The sequence below is a fragment of the Paramormyrops kingsleyae genome, chromosome 9 (assembly GCF_048594095.1).
Source record: "Paramormyrops kingsleyae isolate MSU_618 chromosome 9, PKINGS_0.4, whole genome shotgun sequence".
Classification (NCBI taxonomy): Eukaryota; Metazoa; Chordata; class Actinopteri; order Osteoglossiformes; family Mormyridae; genus Paramormyrops; species Paramormyrops kingsleyae.
In genome coordinates this window covers 31,284,129-31,304,282 of record NC_132805.1, presented here as the reverse complement: position 1 = coordinate 31,304,282, position 20,154 = coordinate 31,284,129, and positions in this window count along the sequence as shown.

Below are 20,154 nucleotides of genomic sequence, written 5' to 3'. Positions count from 1 at the left end.
ATGATATAGCTCTGCCATGGAACTCCAGGGGGGGTATTCACAAAGCAGGATTTCTTCATTTCTTCATTAGCCAGATAACTTAAGCCAAATGTAAGGATTGTCCAACAGGAAGGTCACTTACCTCTCTTCCTAATGGACGGTTTTCATGTTAGGCTTAAGTTATCTGGCTAACTGAGAGATCCTGCTTTGTGGAATACCCCCCAGGTCACAGCTGCCGTGTGTTTCAACAGAACTGCATTTTTGGCTGTTTACAGCAGCGTGTGGCTGAGATGGATGCCGTTTTAAGTGTTTGCCGGATGAAAGAAACAATGAAACTAATGGCTCCTATGTCACTGAATCAGTAAATCAGCACAAATTTGGTTTCAGTATTGCACTATATACATTACAACAGAAAAGCTATAGTGTAATTATTCTCCGAAACTTCAAAGAAAGTTTATGAGTAATGCTCCTGGAATGTATATGTAAAGAGCGAATTTTGAGGATGGTCTCTGATGTTGCTGGGGGGTTTTCTTTAGAAGAACTTAAGTGTACCATGTCGAAGTTCTGTCTAAAATTCCCCCTTATGGATAATGAAGAGGTGGATCCCCTTTTCTGCACAGCCATTTTGATCCTATCTCTACAGATGGCATATATAATGACCCAGGCTCCGCCCCTGCTGACACACCATTGGCCGGCAGCTCCAGGTTGCATGGAGCTCACAAGTATCGCAGGCCAAAGTGTCACAAACAAGCTAAGTGACATCTCTCATATTGGCTTCTTCTCATATTTATGTTTTCCGTGTTGCTGAGAATTTTGCTGGTGCTTTTAATGTGATGTGAGTGTTTACTAATATATATATATATATTAGTAAACAAATTAATAAAGTAACGATTTTTGTTATGAAACCAATACATTTCCAATATTTTTACTTATTTAAGCAAGCGTCCCAAGACTAAGCAAGCACTGTATATGTTTATAAAAATGCAGGGGATAATGCAGTGATCGAATGTGGTTTTATGCTACAAACAGGCTTGCCAATACATTGAAATATGTAGTTCAACCCCTTTGACAAATGGCTGCATTCTTTAAATGTTTGGGTTTCATTTTCTCAGTGTTATCATAAACACTTCCTAATATGCAGTCATTTAGGAGGACATTCTGAAATGTCAAGATATTATCGGCCAAACAAAACCATACCATCAGTAAAGACCTCGGTTAAGCCACTTCAGAAGAGCCTTGTATGTATATTGCATTTATAATAATATTTTCATACCACTTTGACGACAAAGTTATTGCTTATTTCTCATCTCTCAATAACAGCCAATTAGGCTCAAAGTGTTTTTGGACATCTCGTCTTTCCAGACTTCAGTTGGAATTTCCTATTATTTATGGTCAAAATATAGCCTTTGACTGAGAAAGATACTGTTTCCTTGATTTGTATTATAATATTCATAAATTCTGAAAATAAGTCATTCAGTGGTAAAAACGATACATTTCTATGGTAAAAAATACTGCAGAAAGAATCTTCTACATTTTTAAAATATTCATGCCTCTTGGAAAATAACATCCATTTCATGACATTTCTTAAATAGTTACGTCAGTGTCTCGCGCGTAAATCGGTCTAGCTGGTATTGTATCTGTTTTTCCGTTCATGGTAATGTTTTTTGGTGTGTCCACTATGGCACCTAAATGAAAGCATCTGTGGTCTGAAGGGCAAATGACAGAAAACAGTGGCAACATCAAAATTTTATGTCTCTCGTGGTCTGTCACTGTGACCGAATTAACATGAAAAAATTCCCCGCCTACCCTAGGACATTGTGAAATCCCAGATCCCGCTCGGCCATGTCTTGGATCTGTTTGTTGAATCTCATGCCCATGGAGAGTAAGTGCTACATTCCACTGGAAACAGCCGCCTGCCTTCCGTCTCCAGAACTTTCTGAACTGGAGTCCGGTTCAAAAGCCGTGACATTTAGTGTGACGGTCCAAAAAAGTCCCCTAATTCACCGAACAAAAACAAGGAGTAGATACAAACAAAAATGAGTACAACATAAAGGAAATAGTTGGTGTTGCTAGATTGTTCTATTAAAAGTAGTGGTTTAAAGCTTTATTCTCATGACCTTTCATATGCTTAGTGGCAATTTACACCATATTCTTGAAGTCTTAAAAACATGTTGAAATGAATTAGTGGAACGGTGCAGTTTTTACAACTTGGCTACTGTGTATGCGGTATGTGTATGCGTCCGTCTAAGCGTGTGTAATTTTTATTACGACAATTATAGTCTGTCTATTGAATTGACCCCAGCTGGATGATACAAAGGTTTCCCATAATAGTTCCTACAGGTCTCCAGACAAATAAATATGAAACCAGCCCTGCAATTGATGTGCAAGTGTGTAATGCAGCACTGACATGAGTGTTCCTGCGGAAGCGAATGACTTAGGAGAATTTAGCTGTGGTATCCGGTTTATGAAACAAATCCATTAAATGGAAGTGGGTGTGTGTGTGTTTGGGGTGTGGGGGGTTAAGGCTCCTCTTCGCCTGGTAGGTGCAGGCCTTGGCCTTGTCACTGCCTAATCTTGGCCCCCTCGTCTTGGGGGTGGGTTGGGGCTCTGTGGGTTAGGAAGCAGTACCCATGTCTAGAAGTTCTGCAGTTTGAGCCGCATGACTGGGAGAGTATGTGAAAAAGTATGCGCGCTTAAGCTAATAACGCAACAAACAATTGTAATCCTTCATGTCGATCTTGAACACGCCCATTAAACATTTACGGTGCTGTGAAAAAAGTAAGTGAACCCATAGATTTCATGACTGGTCGAACATCTTTTGGTATCAATAACCTCAAACAGGCACTTTGAGTACCTGGAGATCAGAAGTGCAGAATGTTCAGAGGGAATTCTGGACCATTCTTTCTTATATAACTGCTGCGGCCCGACCATATTCTTTGGATGCCTGGTGTGGATGGCTCTCATGACATTCCACAGCATCTCTGTTGGGCTATGGTCTGGACTTTGGCTGGGTTACTCCAAAAGGTGGATTGGTGATGTTCACCATCAGATTTACTTACATGTTTAGGATCATTGGGGGACAGCTTCAATGACATTATCCTGAAGGACACCTTGATAAACATTGCAATTCATTTTTCTCCGCAAGCTGTCCCGGCCCTAAGGCAACAAAGCAGCCCCGAAGCAGCTCTCTCCACTGTGCAGTCTCGACACTGGGTTAATGTTTTCATACTGATTCGAAGTGCCCTTTTTATGCCATACTTTTTTGCTGTGTGGTCTTCCCAGATAATTCAACCTTAGTTTCATCAGTCCACAAAACATTTTCCCAGTAGCTTTGAGGAGCATGGAGGTGGTCTTTGGCAAACTACACGAGAGCAGTGGCTTTCTCTGTGGTGTCCTTCCATAGGCACCATGCCTGTTAAATGTTTTGCATATGGTAGATTCATGAACAGACATGTCAACCATGCAGTTCCTATGAGGAGATGTTTTTTTTTTTTGTTTTTTTTTACCTCATTGAGCATTGTGTCGTCTTGGAGTCATTTGGAGTCTTTGGAGTCATTTTGGCTGGGCGCCTACCTTCTGGGAGAGTAGCCCCAGTACTAAATTGTCTCTGTTTATAGACAATTTGTTTAACTGTGGACTAATGAATATCTAAACTCTCTGAGATTACTTTGTAACCATTTCCAGGCTTATATTAATCAACGATTTTGTAATCACCTCCAATTTCATTTCATTGGTTGGACTCCAGTAATGCTAACCCCTGACTCCTTTTAGCTTTTGTTGAGGTCATTAGCCTGGCAACTCTTTTGTGAACGTTTGAATGATGCATTCAATATGTACAATTCAGTAATCTGTATGGTTTTAGTCAAGTGTTTTTGTTCATTATTATAACTTCCCTGCTGGAAAAAAATCAGCTAAAAACTAAAAAAGCTTATGCTGATAGCTGCTTTTTGCTGGTCTAAGATGCTCTTGCGGCTCTTTGATGGTTTAGCTGGGTGAGTCACCAGTTAGGTCATGCTGGTGTGGCCAGTCTATCAAGCTGGACATGCTGGTATTACCAGATAAACCAGCCAAAATGACCATCATTTGCACGTATGACCAGCTAAACCATCAAACCATCATGCAACGACATACCTTAAGCTGGTCAATTATAGTAAACTGGTCAACAAGCTATACCAGGTTTGGCTGTTTATTTCAGCAGGGTTTGATGAAGATCAGAACCTATATTAAGAGAAACTTTTGCATAAATGCAGGTAATTTTGAGAGGTTCATATGTTTTTCTTGCTATTGTACCTGAATTCATACTTAACAAATCATTCATTCTACAAATCATCAGATATAAAGTATTTTATTCCCATGTGTGAACGTGTGGCAGGCAGGTGTTGGGCGGTAGATTCTAGGTTTGCGTTCTTCTAGGGTCTGATCCAGCACCACCTGGGTCATGTCCAGGTCATTCTATGTTCTGAGGTACCGGATGCTTGCACCCTCAGGTTCATCACGATAGACCCATGTTTCTGGGTGACACATTGCCAAACCATGTGCATGGATCTGCAGATTAATCAGGCGACTGGGGCCAGAAAGGAATATCAGTGAATTTACTGCTTGAAAAAGTTTTCATGTGACATGCAAGCCAGCACGTAAGCGTAGGACCCTTTAAACAGTGCTTCGGATTTATGTAAACAGTATATCATCTCTGCATTCAAATGTGCACACATAGACAAAAGGTCTTTTTAATTAAAACTTGCCTTACCTGAACTGAATAAAAGGTTTTGCTAATTTGCTTCCTTTATGAAAATGTTAAACATGCTGCTAATTTGTTTAAAACCTGATTCAGTCAGTACGTCATGTTATCATCTCTCTTAATTTCATCAAAGCCATGCCATTTGTACGCTTATTTCAGTCCAGACAAAGAAATTACAGAGCTGAAGTGGTAAATTGTTCTTTAAATGAAGTATTGTACTTTATAACACCTTTAAATGAACATTTAAAATTTTTAAGGAAAAAATTCATATGCTACTGAATAAAGATAGCTTTAGATAGATTTAGAAATAGCAGCCAGTTCATTTATTTTTAAAGGCGTCATTGGAAATCTTTTGTCTACTTTTATTTTAGTACGTAAAACCACAGTTTAAACACCAGTTGGTTAACAGCGCAGACTAATGTTTTGCGTAAAGTTTGTATAAAGTATGAATGTGTGCAAAACCCATCTAAGTGCAATACAGCATATTTTTATATGGTTCATCAAAAACCACAGTCTAAATAATCTGATACCGTAGCAGAGCAACGCGGAATGTTTTCTCTGACATGGAAGTAGGTGCAAAGCCCCCGGGTTGTATTATGATAAATGGAAGCAGGTGGGGGGGACCATCCACAAGACAAAAGGACCGATATGGGGTTTGTAGGCGGTGTGTGAAAGGTGGACGTCATTTACAAAGTATTACGCACCGAGTTCAGTAAATATCCCCAAATGCTATAAGATGGAGATGAAAATATGCTAGTTACCGTCAGTGATCCCGCACATGGGAAAAACCAAGCGACAAAATGTGCTTTCTTGTCAAAAAGGCCTTAGTTCTGTATGCTTTTTTATACCATATACGACGTTTACCGAAGTACCGCTAAGATACTACTAACCACATTTTTGTCATTTTTTTTAATTAATGCCAGCAGGAAGTAAGATGCTTTTTGTTACGTTATGTAATTAATACAGAAAGTAGCATGTTTTCATTCCCCTGATAATATGAAATATTGAGTTGACTGCATTCCTACTGTGGCCATAGCCTTGCCTTGTCGCCTCCACCTTCAGGAAAATCGCACACAGTCCCCTGCCCAGGGAGGACCTCAGTAATAAGTTCTGGCTAATTCTAGGTCAGTCTAGATTTACTGTGAGCCCTGATGTTTTTTTCTGACTCGATAAGAGGCTTTAATGTGAGACCATAATGCTACAGTGCCAGCGACCGATATTTGTGAAGGACCCTAAACCACTCGAATAGCTATCAGCTAGCTATTACCGTACCAGACATGCCGCCCTTTAAACTGTCGCTATCAGCTAGCTATTATCGTACCAGACGTGTGGTTCCCTGAACTGTCGCTCTTGGCTAGCTATTATCCTGCCAGACGTGTGGTTCTCTAAAGCATTACTCGTCTAGGTCTCAGGGTCCTGTAAGATACTTGTCAGAAAAAAAAAAAAAGATTTTATTTAACACCCCTGTGGCGCTGTGCAGGCCAATTCTCTATGAGTGTGTGTGGTTTTAGGAAAGCCTTCCAACTGGAAATGCAATATTTTCTCTTATTCTTTGAAATTATTGAAATTTAACATGAAATTGACTCCCAAATCCCTGGAAAAACACTGTTTTGCTAACATGCAGGACTCTGCTTAAGTAATTTGCCTTTACTCTGTAAGCTGATGGAATATGTCACATAGCTTGGATTTACCACTCATGAATTATAGGTTTTTAAGTGGTTCTAAATTTTTTTTAAATAAATCAATATGTAGGCCAAACCATGTGATTTCCCAAGTAGAAATTATGGGTGACAGAGAAGGAGGATTCCATTCGCAGACTGCGTACCTCTGTGTGTTTAATAAGCCCGTTTAGAACTTCACAGTTGAGTGTGAAGAAAACTGACAACGACCAAGTGGCAAATATGATGGGAGTGACAATTAATAAAGCGCAACAAATGAGTAAACAACCGGGGAGACATTATTTGGATGGAAAAGCGAGTTGCTAAAGACTCCAATTAATTATTCCCAAAAATGTTCACATCTGCAATATTTTGGATGATGTTTCCTGCACCAAAGCCCGTTACTCTAATTACTCATTTGTGCTCTGGCCCGCAGTGAAAATCCCCAGACCCCGTGACCCTTCTGAGCCATATGTATGGTACTTTGGTACTTTTCTCAGTGCCATTTTTGTCCAGGTCACTTCAGGATAAGTCAACACTACCATATTTATATCTTTTATATCTGTAGCCAGAACATTGCTTCTTTGATGACTATATGATGACTGTAAACTTGTATTTCCCTTTATTTGGTTATTTATTTTTTTATTTGGGGTTGTCTTATGACACAAGAACATCTTCGCAAGTGTGGGGAGGCGAGTCTTGAATATGGCTCCTTGCCGTAATTCAGGGGCGGGGATGGAGGACAGACTTCCCGGATCACACACATTCCGAATTTAACACGGCGGCAGCTGAAAAGCTGAAGGCTTACGCCATCCGAGCCGGGCAGCGTTGCGCGAACGGGGCTGGATGTGAGCAGCAGAGGCGTTAACCAACATTCACACCACCCATTTGTGTGGGGCCCCTGAGGTTTGGGAGGCCCCCTGTTGGCAAAAGACAGTCACTACACTAGAAGTGACTTTTTGAATGGAGACTCAGAAGCATCGAACCCGTCCCTGAGTCTGAGAGACACGCACGACATCTAATTGCGTAAGGAATCGTGACTGGAATACTTAGTCTTGGCCATCCGTCAGTCCATTTCTGCACATTCTGTCAGCCCTTGGTTGGAATTTACAACAAGGGCAGTCAGAGTATTCGTAGTGAGACTTGCGATTGGTTGCCATGTCACATTCAGCGTCATGCTCTGTTTGTTTCTATTGACATATGTGAAATGATTGGATAGATAGACTGACAGACACTTTATTCATCGCCAGGGAAACTGCAAGTTTGCAATAACACAAAACACACAGAAACGGTAAAAAAGACACTTAGACGTTAATGGTGAGTGATCATAAATAATAATAATCAACACTGACAGTGGAATGGTCTGGGGTCTGCAAACACAGGTCCAGCATCGCCTGTCGCATTAGTCACTGCTCGGCGCTCCTCGTTTCAGCTTCTGTATACATTTATTACATAGACATAACTGCTTTTATGTAACACGCCTTTGAGAGATTTTCATTTTATTTTTCAGCACGGTATCACTTTTCCTTTAATTTCCTACGGACGTCTCTGTCCGGGATATTTTTTCAGTACCGCTCGGGATGACTGTATACTTGTGCGATGATTTCATTTGGATTTCAGACGTTTAATTTAGTGGTCCTTTTATGTAACTGCAAAAAAGAATGGAAATTGGAACAGCATGTAACCACACCGAGCCTGCAGATTTAATACCAAGTAGTAAAAGTATAAGGAGGAAAACAAAGGGCCGGTACTACTTGATGAAGCATCTCTTGTGCAACATCCCAGGCAGCTGCAGGCTGGAGTAGGGTGTGTCTGTGGTGGGAGGGACAGGAGCTTTCTCTGAACCGCTGTGTCCCAAATGCCCGAGGAAGCCCTCTGTGGCGGCCGGCTTCCAGGCAGCTGGGATTCTTGGAATCTGTCACCCCTTCTCTTTGGGAGTAATGGCTTCCAGTCTTTTTTTTTTCATTCAGCATCAAAGCACTTGCTCCAGCTCTACTGTACCGGGAAGGAGCTCGTGTGGAGGACCTGCTGGCTGGCTCTGCCGCAGGCCTGCTGGCTGGCTCTGCCGCAGGCCTGCCCGCTCATGCATTTGCTCTGACTTATTTAACAGAGGCTTTTCTGTAAAGCGACGCACATGTCTTTCAGAAAGCCTGGTCAGACAGTCCCTGGAGCAACAGGAACTGGTGACCTTCCGATTCCAGGCAATGCGTCCTAACCTGTTGTGCCGTACGCCATCTTTGTAACATGATGTGTGGAGATGGAAGGATGAATGAAGCAGGCCCATTCAGCTGGAACAGCCCTACAGTTGCACGACTGATACATCCAAAGAATCATTAGGCCTCTGCTGGATAGCAAATGCCCGTAAAGTTCAGAATGCAAAGACAGCTGATGAGGACTTCATGGTCCCTGAAGTTCTGTGTATCAAATAAATGAGCAATGACTCAATGGGCAAAAATTATCAAAATTTTTGCCAACAAAAACCTTCAGTTTTAGTTGTCATTAAAACAGCTCGTCCATAATGTGATTTTAGGTTTTGCTTCTAAATTGTAGGTAAATTCTAGTCTTCAAGATATGGAGGCCATTGTTCTTCTTTCTGTGTACATAGCGCTGCAGAGTTTGCAAATCAGATTTTAGTCAATGTCATTCAAAAGATACAATATGGTAGTAATTAGGCTGTATGTCGGGTGTATCTTTAAGTGTCATGACAGTGATACCTAATTGGTTACAACTAATTAGAAAACAAAAAGGATTGTCATAAATGCAACTGATTGTACACCATCCATCCATCCATCCATCCATCCTTCTTTCAGCCACTTCTCCTTTATCCACTGTGACTAATGACACATAGTTGAACTATTATTATTATGGCAATCAAAAAACTGAACTAATAAAATATTAATAACATGACGCATGTACGTCCACCCACACATGCCTTTTCGGTGAGCAGTCATTCATTTACGGTGACTATGCCGCAAAGTCTATTCTCTGGCCTGCAATCAGAGGCTCCTCAGACACTAAGGCTCCTTCATCCATTTGCCAAAACTGTATATCTTTAGGATAAAAACAGTGCCAGAAGAAGTGCAGAGGAATTATGGGAAGAATTTGGCAGCGCTCAGGACCTGAGCATGCTGACCCTCCAGATATGAGCTAATCTAGCATGATTCTGTCTGGGTTGTGACAGTGACCGCTCTGGTGAAGGAAAGTACGCAAGATGCACCAGTACATCATACAGCAGAAGTTAAATGTACAGTCGAACAAATCAGTGTGATATTTTGGAGGGGGTGGGTGGATAACAATGGAGTTGTTTTCACCACTGTTGCACTAGAAGACAAACAATTGGTAAGACCCAAAATATGGATGAAATGATGACAGCGACAAAGATAAATTATATGAAGGTTTCATGAAAGATCGGAGCAAGGATAAGCAAACCAAGAAATATTTCACAGGGGAAAAATCTGAGTGACCTTCTGGTTTTAACTGAAACGGGTAAGTCAGGACTCATAATGGATCCCAGAGAGAAGAAGAGGAAATGTTATTCTTCCCACCATTCTGTTTAAGGCTAAAGTTTAAACCCTTTGGAATGTTATGACCACCTTCAATGGCTATTTGAACCTGTTCTTCTGCGCTGAGACAAATGGACATATATAAATTGGCTGGCACTCTCTTTCATCATGGACCACAATCTTGGAGGACTGGGAAATGAGTACGATGACACAGAACTCGCCTCAGCCAAAGGGGGCGCTTTGAAAGTAGGATTTTTTGAGGACCTTTTTGAGTTTTATTCATACTCTGGTGAGCCACAACCAACCCCACACTCCGCTCTGAAGTTTGCCCATCGAGCAACAGATGTGAAGATCTCTGGATATTATATTTGCTTCAACAGATGAAAGTAAGTGAAATATGGCCATCGAGCATATACTAAAAATTGGGCCAAAGAAATAGTGTTCAATGTCCTTTCTTTAACACGGAAGACAGCATACTGAAGATTCCGCCTTCAACTTAGCCTCGTTACTGGAGCAGTAACCCAACTGATTGTCATCTAAAATCCTCGGCCCATCGGTGTAAATTTCAGGCGTGGTGTCCATAAGGCAATGAAGGAAACCCTGATGTTTGCACAGGAAGCTGAGATATGTACGTACTCTGGCCAGTTTCTGACAGCCCGCATAATAAGCAAGACTGTTCTCTCTCAAAACTCAAGCAATGCTTCGTTATTGGGTAGGATCACACCACCAGTAACATTAGTCTGTGGGGTTGGTTTGAGAGCAGTGCATCTTCTGTACTTTGTAATATTTTGAAACCTGGCTAAGGTTTGAGAGATAGACCACGAGTTGCATGGTAGTAGACTGTCTAGATTATGAGGTGAGGTGTTCAAATAATTTCTTGGAGTTTGGTTCATGGAGGGGCCCTACACTTCCTGGAGTGCGTAGGGGTAATAACCAGCTTGAGTTTCCCTTGCCGCTTGGTAAACACCTCTGCGGTTCAGGCCCAGTTCTGAACCTGCCATTCTGTAGAGCAACATCTAGCCCTCTCCCCTCCCTTGAAGACTGGATTTGGGCACAACAACTCTAAGCTCTATGAGTTACTTTAGATTAATTATACCTGCTAAATAATTGAATAAGTACCTGTATATAAATCCCAAAGGAAACTCTTACTTGGACTGCTTGTGCTAAAGTTGTCTGTGTTTGGGGCTAAGTCTTGACCCCCACCAATGACCCTACTGACCAACCTCAGGGCTACCACTCAGTGGAGAGCCCAGGATCAACAGTATGTACTATATCCTACTCTCAAAAAGAGAGGTAATGTTTTGCTACTCAAAATACTCAAAGTTGCGGCTGCCATAGTTGTCCTACAAGTGTCCCTCACCAGACCTCCTGACATCATTACCTGCTTTCTCGGCCGACCGAGGGACGCCCAAGCGGTGAGTCACGCTAGGAGGACTTTGACTCATCCAACTGCAGGATTCTTTTCCAATGTACAACAAGGAGTCCTAGCAAGTGTGAATATAAGGCTTGTTTAAAGTGCTCTAAGTTGCGGTTTGCGAAAACTCCTAGATGTCCTAGAAGCATCCCTGACACCAGGTCTCCTGACATCATTATCTGCTTCTGCAGCCCACCTAGTGACACTCAAGCAGTGAGTCAAGCCAAGAGGGCTTTGACTCACCCAACCGCAGGATTCCTTTCCAATCTACAACGAGGAGTCCCGGCGAGTGTGAATTTAAGACTTGCTGTGGTTTTTGGGTTCCTCATGAGGGTTTTTCTGCCAGCCCGCACGGAACACAGGAACAGCGAAGGCGTCGCAGGGCTTCACGGGCCAGGGCAGCTGACGGCACACGGGACTGCGTGGGGATAATCACTGGCTCGGGCTCCCCTTGGCCATTTGACCAACACCTCTGCAGGTCTGGCTCGGATCCACAACCTATCACCGACGATCTGGGCCCCACAACCCTGTCTGCCACGCACGTACTGCTGACTCACAGTGAATTTCCAGTGAAAGCACTACCTTACGTTAAGCCAGCGCCCCTCTTTGTGGAAATACTTAGATGCCAACCTGCAGGAAATGGAAAAGCTTCGCTGTCCATTTACTACATCCCCGGCTCCTAAATAGACCAACCACACCGCATCGGCAGGGGGCGTGCTGCGTCTATAACGAGCGACAACCGACGTTTGTTCTGCTTGATGATGCCGAAGAATGCATTTACTTTCCATTTGGTGGCATTCCTAAATCACTCCTTCACGTTTTTATTTGCCTCCGTATTGCTGAAGGCAGTCATATCCCGCTGCTGTAGCCAAGCTCCCGTTGCTGTGGTGTTTCTCGTTAACGACTAATTTACAGGAGTCTGGGTTGGGAGGTCCTGTTGGGGGGGGGGGGGGGGTTGTGTTAATATGTTGCCTGACTACTGGTTCGGTCCTGAGAGATTTACTGCATATAAGCCATTAAGAATCGACTGGGAATGCTTGACGTGCGTATGTGTAAAAATCATTCAGTTATATTATCGTGGAAAAAGCAAGCCTGTGTATTGTAAATATTTAGGTGTCTCCTGCTCGGTAGACGGCATACTGGTGCAGCTGGTTGAGAGTAGTGGATTTTGTTCTTTTTTTTTCTCCCAGTTTGACCTTCTTAAGCCCTTATTTTTCCATCCATATCCTTGGTGCCCTTTAGGGAATGTACGTTTGGGAGAGACTGAGCCCCCACCAGGGGCTGTGTGTCACTGGAGCTTCATAAGGACAGTCATGTATAATCTGATTCAGTGAAGTCAGCCATTCACGTCCTCTGAAAATGTGTGGAGGTGCCCAGGTTACACCCCCCCCCCCCAAGACGAGTCATCGTCTTTGGATTCTCCTTCAAAACACTTGGGTTCCCCGAAGCTTATTATGTGGTCGGCTCCTGCTTCCAAAAAAGACGGACTGGTACGTAACACGGCCGCGGGCTGACCGACCGTGTACCACCAGTGTGGTTTAGAGGAGATCTCAGTGCAAACTCTCTGCGTGGACTTTTCCTGACAACCCCTTAAACAAATATGGGATGGTGAAAAACCAAGAAGTCCATTCACTGATATTTATTTTTTCCTTCCAAACTGGATTCTCCTTTTTGAATGAGAGACTTATTTCCATTTTGCACCTATCAATTTCTACTGAAGGATTAAACAGATTCTTCTGTTCTCGTTCCAGTCACAAAACCTCGGCAGACGAATATAGTTTTCGACGCCCTTTTACTGGCAGTGAATTCACTTCATTTAACCCGTCTCACTTGCGACAGTCAAAGCATCTTTCTGTTAAATTCTCTACCAGTTTTTTTTTTTGTTTGTGTCAAGAAACTAATTCGGATTATTAAAACAAAAATAAATAAAGCAATTGTAGTGATATTTTAATCAGCTAAGGCAGCTAAAATCTGACTGGACCAGCCAAAAATGTGAAGAGGCCAATAAAACTTGATTTTTATCCAAAACAAATTGATGACTACAAGTAGATTTAGTGCATCAGTAGTCAATGGTCATAAAGATAAGATAAAATTCCAGGGGAAATTCATTAGTTTAGCATATAAACATGGGCAGTACTGATGTATGTTAATAATCAGAATAGCCAAACCATGCCTGCTTATGTATGCTGCAAAGTTTAATCTTAGATTTAATTTACCCACAATCCCGCTTTACCTCATACAGACAAACGTCTCTAACCGTATTTCACTGATGTGGTGTTGATGATTTTATTTATTTTGCTCAGCTTGCATTTTACCTTTAAGTTTCACACCCAGATGACACGGCAATTCTATACTGTAAAAAAATACCACGAAATAATCAAACTTCAGATGTTCAGTCCATGTACCTTCAACCTCATCTGAATTATACATAGAGTGCGAATTGCTTTTCGGGTTGATGTGACTATCAGGTTTCTTAAGCTGAATTTCGTCTCTTTTTCACGCTGTACAAAGCAATGCTCCCAGCGTTAACGAATACGTCTACACGATCATATACATAAATCCATGCTAAACAATCTGTTTGTTGTCATTCATTGTGAAAAGTCAGACAAAATGAAAACTATATTTCACTGGTATGGTGTTAATGATTGTATTTATTTTACCCAATATGCATTTCACCTTTAAGGACCATCCCCAGATAACATGGTAATTCTACACGGCATAAAAATACAGCTAAATAATCAAACTAAGGATGTTCAGTTCTTGTATCTTCGACCTCAAATGAATTATACATAGAGTATTAATGGCTTTTCCAGTTAATGTGCCTATCAAATTTCTCAAGCTGAATTTCCGCTCGTTTTCACGCCGCAGGAAGCAAGATTCCCAGCATTATATATCTAAATGCATGCTAGCCATCAACTCGGTGCCATTCTTTGTGAAAAATTCAGGTGTAATTAAAAACTGCATTCCTCTGATATGGTGCAAATGAGTTTTTTTTAAAAAAATTTTGCTCAAATTGTATTTTGCATTTATATTTACATTTATTTTTACATTGTATTTTTATTTTACCTGTAAGGACTACACCCAGATGGTAGTTCTCTCCAATTTAAAAATATAATAATGTAAACATAACAAATAATCTAACTATGGATGTTAAATCACACTGAAATGTTATGTCTGTATCCACAATGATGCCTGAAGTTAAAAAAAGGTTTTGATGTAAACAAAGCTGAGAGATTCTGCCAATGAATATTATTTTGCACATTGAAACAATCTGTCAATATGCTTGGAACTAGGGATCCAGAATGCGGTTTGGGAATTTTCATTCAGTCCGGGAAAGATTCTTGGGGGTGTACTTTAGTGTGAGCGAAAAGGTTTATCTAAACAAACTTTGTGAGGATTTATGTGAAAGAAACGCTGTGTATGTGTTGTGTGGTTTGGTCTACAGGACAAAAAAGACCTTTTCTGTTTCTCTGTAATAATAGCTACAGTACATTGTAAACTGCTCTCCAGTTTGCGTTCCTGCAGCCTCGTGTGTATGAATTGTTGTTCCTGTTGATTCCTGTGACTATCAAGTTTCTCAATCTGAAGCTCTGCTGTTTCTCCCTGTAGCAGCCCAGCTCTCAGCATTCATCAGATAATGGATACAGGATCATATCCCTAAACCCATGCAAAACTGGCAGTTTGTTGCAGTCTGACGAAACAAACACAACACTCAAGCGATATGCTGCTAATGGTTAATTCTGCTTGACTTGTGTTTTACCTTTAACAAGTACACCTGGATGACCTCGACCAATCGAAAGCTACAGCAACGCTCGGAATTACAGAACGGCAAGTGTCGCACGAATTTGCCAGCAAAGGGGCGGGGCTACGAAAAAGGAAAGAGAGTAGACCTTGTTTCAGTGCATCACAGTGATACTGTTCATGCATCACGTGGCTCGTAATTCCCCCGACAGTCGTACGAATCACAGAGGACTAATTCCAACATGTTTGGCAATACAGGTCAAATCTGAATCACAGCAATGGCTTACAGCAGCACTGTTAGCCAGTTGTTTTAAAAATCATCCAATTTCTGAAACCACTTGTGCTGTTAAGGATCATGGGGAGTTTTGAGCCTGGGGGAAGCCGGAGTATCTGGAGGAAACCCCACAACGACAACATGCAAACACACACACACATGAATCAAGGACAGAGACTTGAACCCAGGTCCCAGTGGTGGAAGGCAACAGTGCTAACCACTGCACAACCATGACACCCTTTTTTTAAAGATTCACTGCCGTTAAATGTACCTTTTGACCATGAGTATACTGTAATACCGTTTGGGCTACACCTGATGTGAGTAAAAAATACATATCGACGACCTTGAGAATTGATGTATTTTCTCCAATAGATTTTTTTGTTAGATTTTTCATTTTAGCAACATTTTTACAGTTGTATTTATGGTACAAACTATGTCACCGCTAGTAAATGAGGTTTGTTTCCATGACTCTTTTCTGTTAAATTAAAACACAATAAAATGAACAACGCTCTCTTAATTTGTAGCTGCCAGTTGCAGGAAGCCATTATATGTACTGTGGATGTAGTTAACACCTATTTCCAAAAAATCACGCAGTGTTCCAGAAGCCTGGTTTTATTCTGCACTTTACAATTCCCAGAACGGCAGCTATTAGGCCTAATAATTGCTTGTAAATGTTCTCGATTAAATGACTGAAGTCAAAACGGATCTGTTCAAATATTAATAGTTCTGTTGCTACGAAGGAGAGTAAACTGCAGAAGTTTTGTAGGAAATCCTTCTTTTCTACTCAAAAACGTTTTAAAACTGGTCTGAGAATGGAATACAGCAAAAGTGTTTTCGGGTATATTTTCCATTTCTCGTTTTGCAGGATGATGTGTGCATGGAATTCAGTGACAAAAATAATGCTGGAAAATAACTTGTAAGTGCTTTCAGTCTGCATTTAGCAAACGGCCCTTAAAAAAATCAAAATTTTGGAAGATTATTGGGAAATTTCGCCTTTATACAGTCAAAACATATCTTTAAATGTCTTACTTGTATACGTTAAAAGTTACTACTCCATAATAACTGTACTCACAGCTGTTACATCTTATGCATATAGACCGTAGTGTAGTGTAAAGGTCTGTAGGATGGACTCCCCACTAATGGACAAGGTCTGTACCCCACTGATTTGTTTTTTAATGTTTTGTTGCGTGGCTGTTTCTGAGGAAATACCTGAAACTTCTCTGGCCGTGTTTTGGCGAGCCGGCCAGTTAAAGTGACGTTGTTAGCCGGCGGCCTTTTGGCTGCACACATGTCAGAATTTATTTTCCTTGAAACAACATCCTTCCCTTAAAAACCTACCTCATGCTGGCACATTTCTATATGTAAATAGCATTAAGTTCTCGTTGCTGTTTTGACTGCATCCTCACAATATATCACAGCAGCAGTTAAAGGGCATCAGGGTCGGACTTTGAAACCTGGCATTTTTGTGCAGCCTTGGCCTGCAAATATGAGCACAAAATGCGCATTCATCCCCATCCCCATGGAAGGAATAAAACAAACAAACAGTCTCTTCCTGCTGTTTATTTTCCTTAAATGCAAGTTTTCACTCCTGGGGTCTCACACTTAAACTGCACTGTGGCTAAATTTCTAATCGGGAGGGAATCAGATTTCACATCATCTCTGGGTTGATTGACTGGAAGTAGGTTTTCGGGAAGACCAAAACGTCCGGAATTTTCTAATTTACTAAATGCCTAACTACAGATGGTGATTTGTCTCTCCGCATCGATTGTAAGTTCATCAGTTTCCATTATCCAAAGTTTTCCTGCTAGCCGTTTTCTGGTATTATAATGGATTGCAGTCTTCTGATTGGCCGGTTTTTACTGGATAGACTCTCTGTGTATATAGCATTCTTCAGAATGTTTATTATATTTTGAATGCAGTCTGTTTGGTGGGTAGGTAGCACAGTGGCTGTTAGAAAACAGGTGCCGTATTGGTTAAGGATGTTTGCTTGTAAACTGAACGCCAACGATTCGTTTCCAAAAACAGCGTCTGCTATAGTAATCTTGAGCAAGGTGCTTAACCAGAATTGCTCCAGCGAAATATATGGCTGCATAAACTCAGGGGAACAGAGTTAGATAAACTTGTTTTTGGGAAAAACAGTCATGTGACTGCATAAGTGTAGGGACGTAATTGCAGTATTCTGGGTTACTCTTGTACAAGAATGAGTTTTAAAAAAAATTTAAAAAAACTGGCTAAATACTGATTTGTGGTCACAGAACAGTAAACATGATCATGGACATATGCTTATTAAACGAAAAATGCTGTGCACAGTTTTATGACCCACATAAAGTCTGCACAGCCCAGAGAATGATTGTGTTCTGATGTATGCGACTTGAACCAACCGCTGGAGGAAATTATTATATGTATTGACACGATTTAATCTCTTGTAGCATTAATCATTAGCATTTTGGTATATAAGCGAAAAAAGAAAATTACATATACATTAAGTAGTAGAATCAGAGCATCTGTCACTCACATCTACCGTTGTTGGTCAGTAATTCATCATGATAAAATATTAAAACTTGCAAAATATCATATATTTCTGTTCTTGGCCCATTTCACTGTGTCTGTAGACAATTCATTCCTCGCAATCCCTTGGTTAGTGGTAGTGACAAGTTTAGTGGCTGTTTTCTGGTCCTCGAGCAGTTTAAGAATAATTCATACCCTGTGTGTAAACAACACTCCGAAAGGAATAAGGTTTAGTGTTGAACGCTTAAAAAAAGTACACTACAATCTTTCCTGAGTAAAACTCCGCCGTACCTAAGTCAACCGCACTCTGAAAGTTATGCATCACAACCAATTTTTTTTTCATAATGTGAAACAATGTACAGTGCAAAAAAGCCCGATTTATTTTCTTTTAAAGGCTGAGGGTTGTGCATTCAAAATAAATAATTGAACAAATACAATCAGAGAAACCTTGTTACTATATGTGATAATACATGTCAAGGAACATGCTTATCTTCAGCTTCTATACATTTCTTACATTCCTTAGAACATGATAATACTGTTTGTTTATTTGAATAGCGACTGGAATCCTTCTGTCTTTCATAATTCCTTTACACTTGTCTTCCTATTGATGAACTCGGTCTCTCCTTGGAAGTGTTTTTGACATAAGAAAAATTTTATTGTTGTTTCCCTGATTTAAATTCCAAAAGGAGAAAATAACCAAAATGATAGCGTTGTGCATGACGCCATATATGGCCACAAAAGGGAGGATTTCAAAAGGTCACATACCTCGGTGGGAGCCCCCCCCCCCCCATTATCCAGGGCGTTCCGGACACCCACAAGACAACGGCGAGTTGTGGCTCTGATCTCCTTTAGCATCTTTCACATCTGCCACATGGACAGTCAACCAGGGAGTCAAACACGGCAGGCCGTGCTGGGCCAGTTCCTCATATATTCCCGCTCGGTCTAGAAGATCTTTCCAGATGCGTGCATCCATGTGCCAGCTGACCTCAGTCAAAGGCCACCGCTGACCCGAAACGCCCCGTGAATGCCGAGACTAACGTCACAGACTCGGTCACAGAATCTGTCACAGAATCTGTCACAGAATCGCCCGTGCAATTCATACAGCAGTGGCTTGAGAGCTGTAGGATGAAAATGATGCCCAATGAATATTCAGGGACTGATAACCAAGAGCTGCTAGAAATATCCTGACTGAATGCAGAGCAGCTTCCCTGTGGGAATCTCCTGCAGATGGAAAGAGGAGAGCATATGCAGTGCTGTGCAAAAGCCTCAGGCAGCCAAAGTAAATGATGCTCAAATCCTCATGTGGGTGCAAAACTATGGTGTCTGTCAGAGTGCATCAGCTTAGCCATCTCAAAGCCTCCCCTACAGTCACCCCAGTATTTGCTGACTTGACCACTAGCATAGCTTGTGTGGCTAAGCAGTACCTCATCAAGTTAATCAATTAAATAAGTTAATTAATCAAAGGAACGGCTGAGGTGCCCCTGAGGAGAGGTTTGGGACCTGAAGTGGCGTTCATCTAGCCATCCAGCAAGATATCAGTAACATTTTAAAGAACAAAAGAAATTCTTGATACTTTTCCCCGTTATTGTTACTGTTCATTTGCATATATTCTAAAGTTAAACTCTATTTCTGAGCAAATACACTTATACTCTGATAAATAGCTTTAAACATTTTCTTTGACTGCATAAAACTTTTGCACAATACTGTATATATAAAATACTCTATTAAGTATATTGTATAATTTATGGTAAATTAATGAAGACTGTAAGTGTGACACTAGTATATAAATATTAAATATATATTGTTTAACATTAAATAACACAACATAATGTGCAACCTTTAAAAAGTTCTTTCAGGGTGAAAGGACTCAAAGATTTCGACAAAAGGGCAGCCACTAATGCAGAGGGTGGATTAAAGTTTTGGTTTGGTTTGGCCTCCGGTTGGTGCTGCGTAATGAATGGTTTACCTCCAGACACCCACGTGCGCCCTTATGGACGCTCTGGGGTCGGGGAAGATGGCCAGGCCGCACCGCAGGCCCTATTCCCACTGCCCCCTGTCACCGGCAGCGTCTCTGTGGACAGGCACCGTGCATCCACCTGCCTGCGCCCAATTATTGCGGTTTTCCTTCATAATCTCTCCCTGGGAATCACTTCTTCCCCAAAATAACTGGGGCCGTTCATCACACTCCAGTGTTTACGCTGTTGGGAAATCTAGACGTGCGCAAGGTAATCCCCATTTCCGTGCCCCCCCCCCCACGAAATGGGATGAGAGGAGGGTCAGTGGAATCGAGACACACCGAGGCTTCCGGGGATGTTGTACGGCACGACGGGCTTGACCTG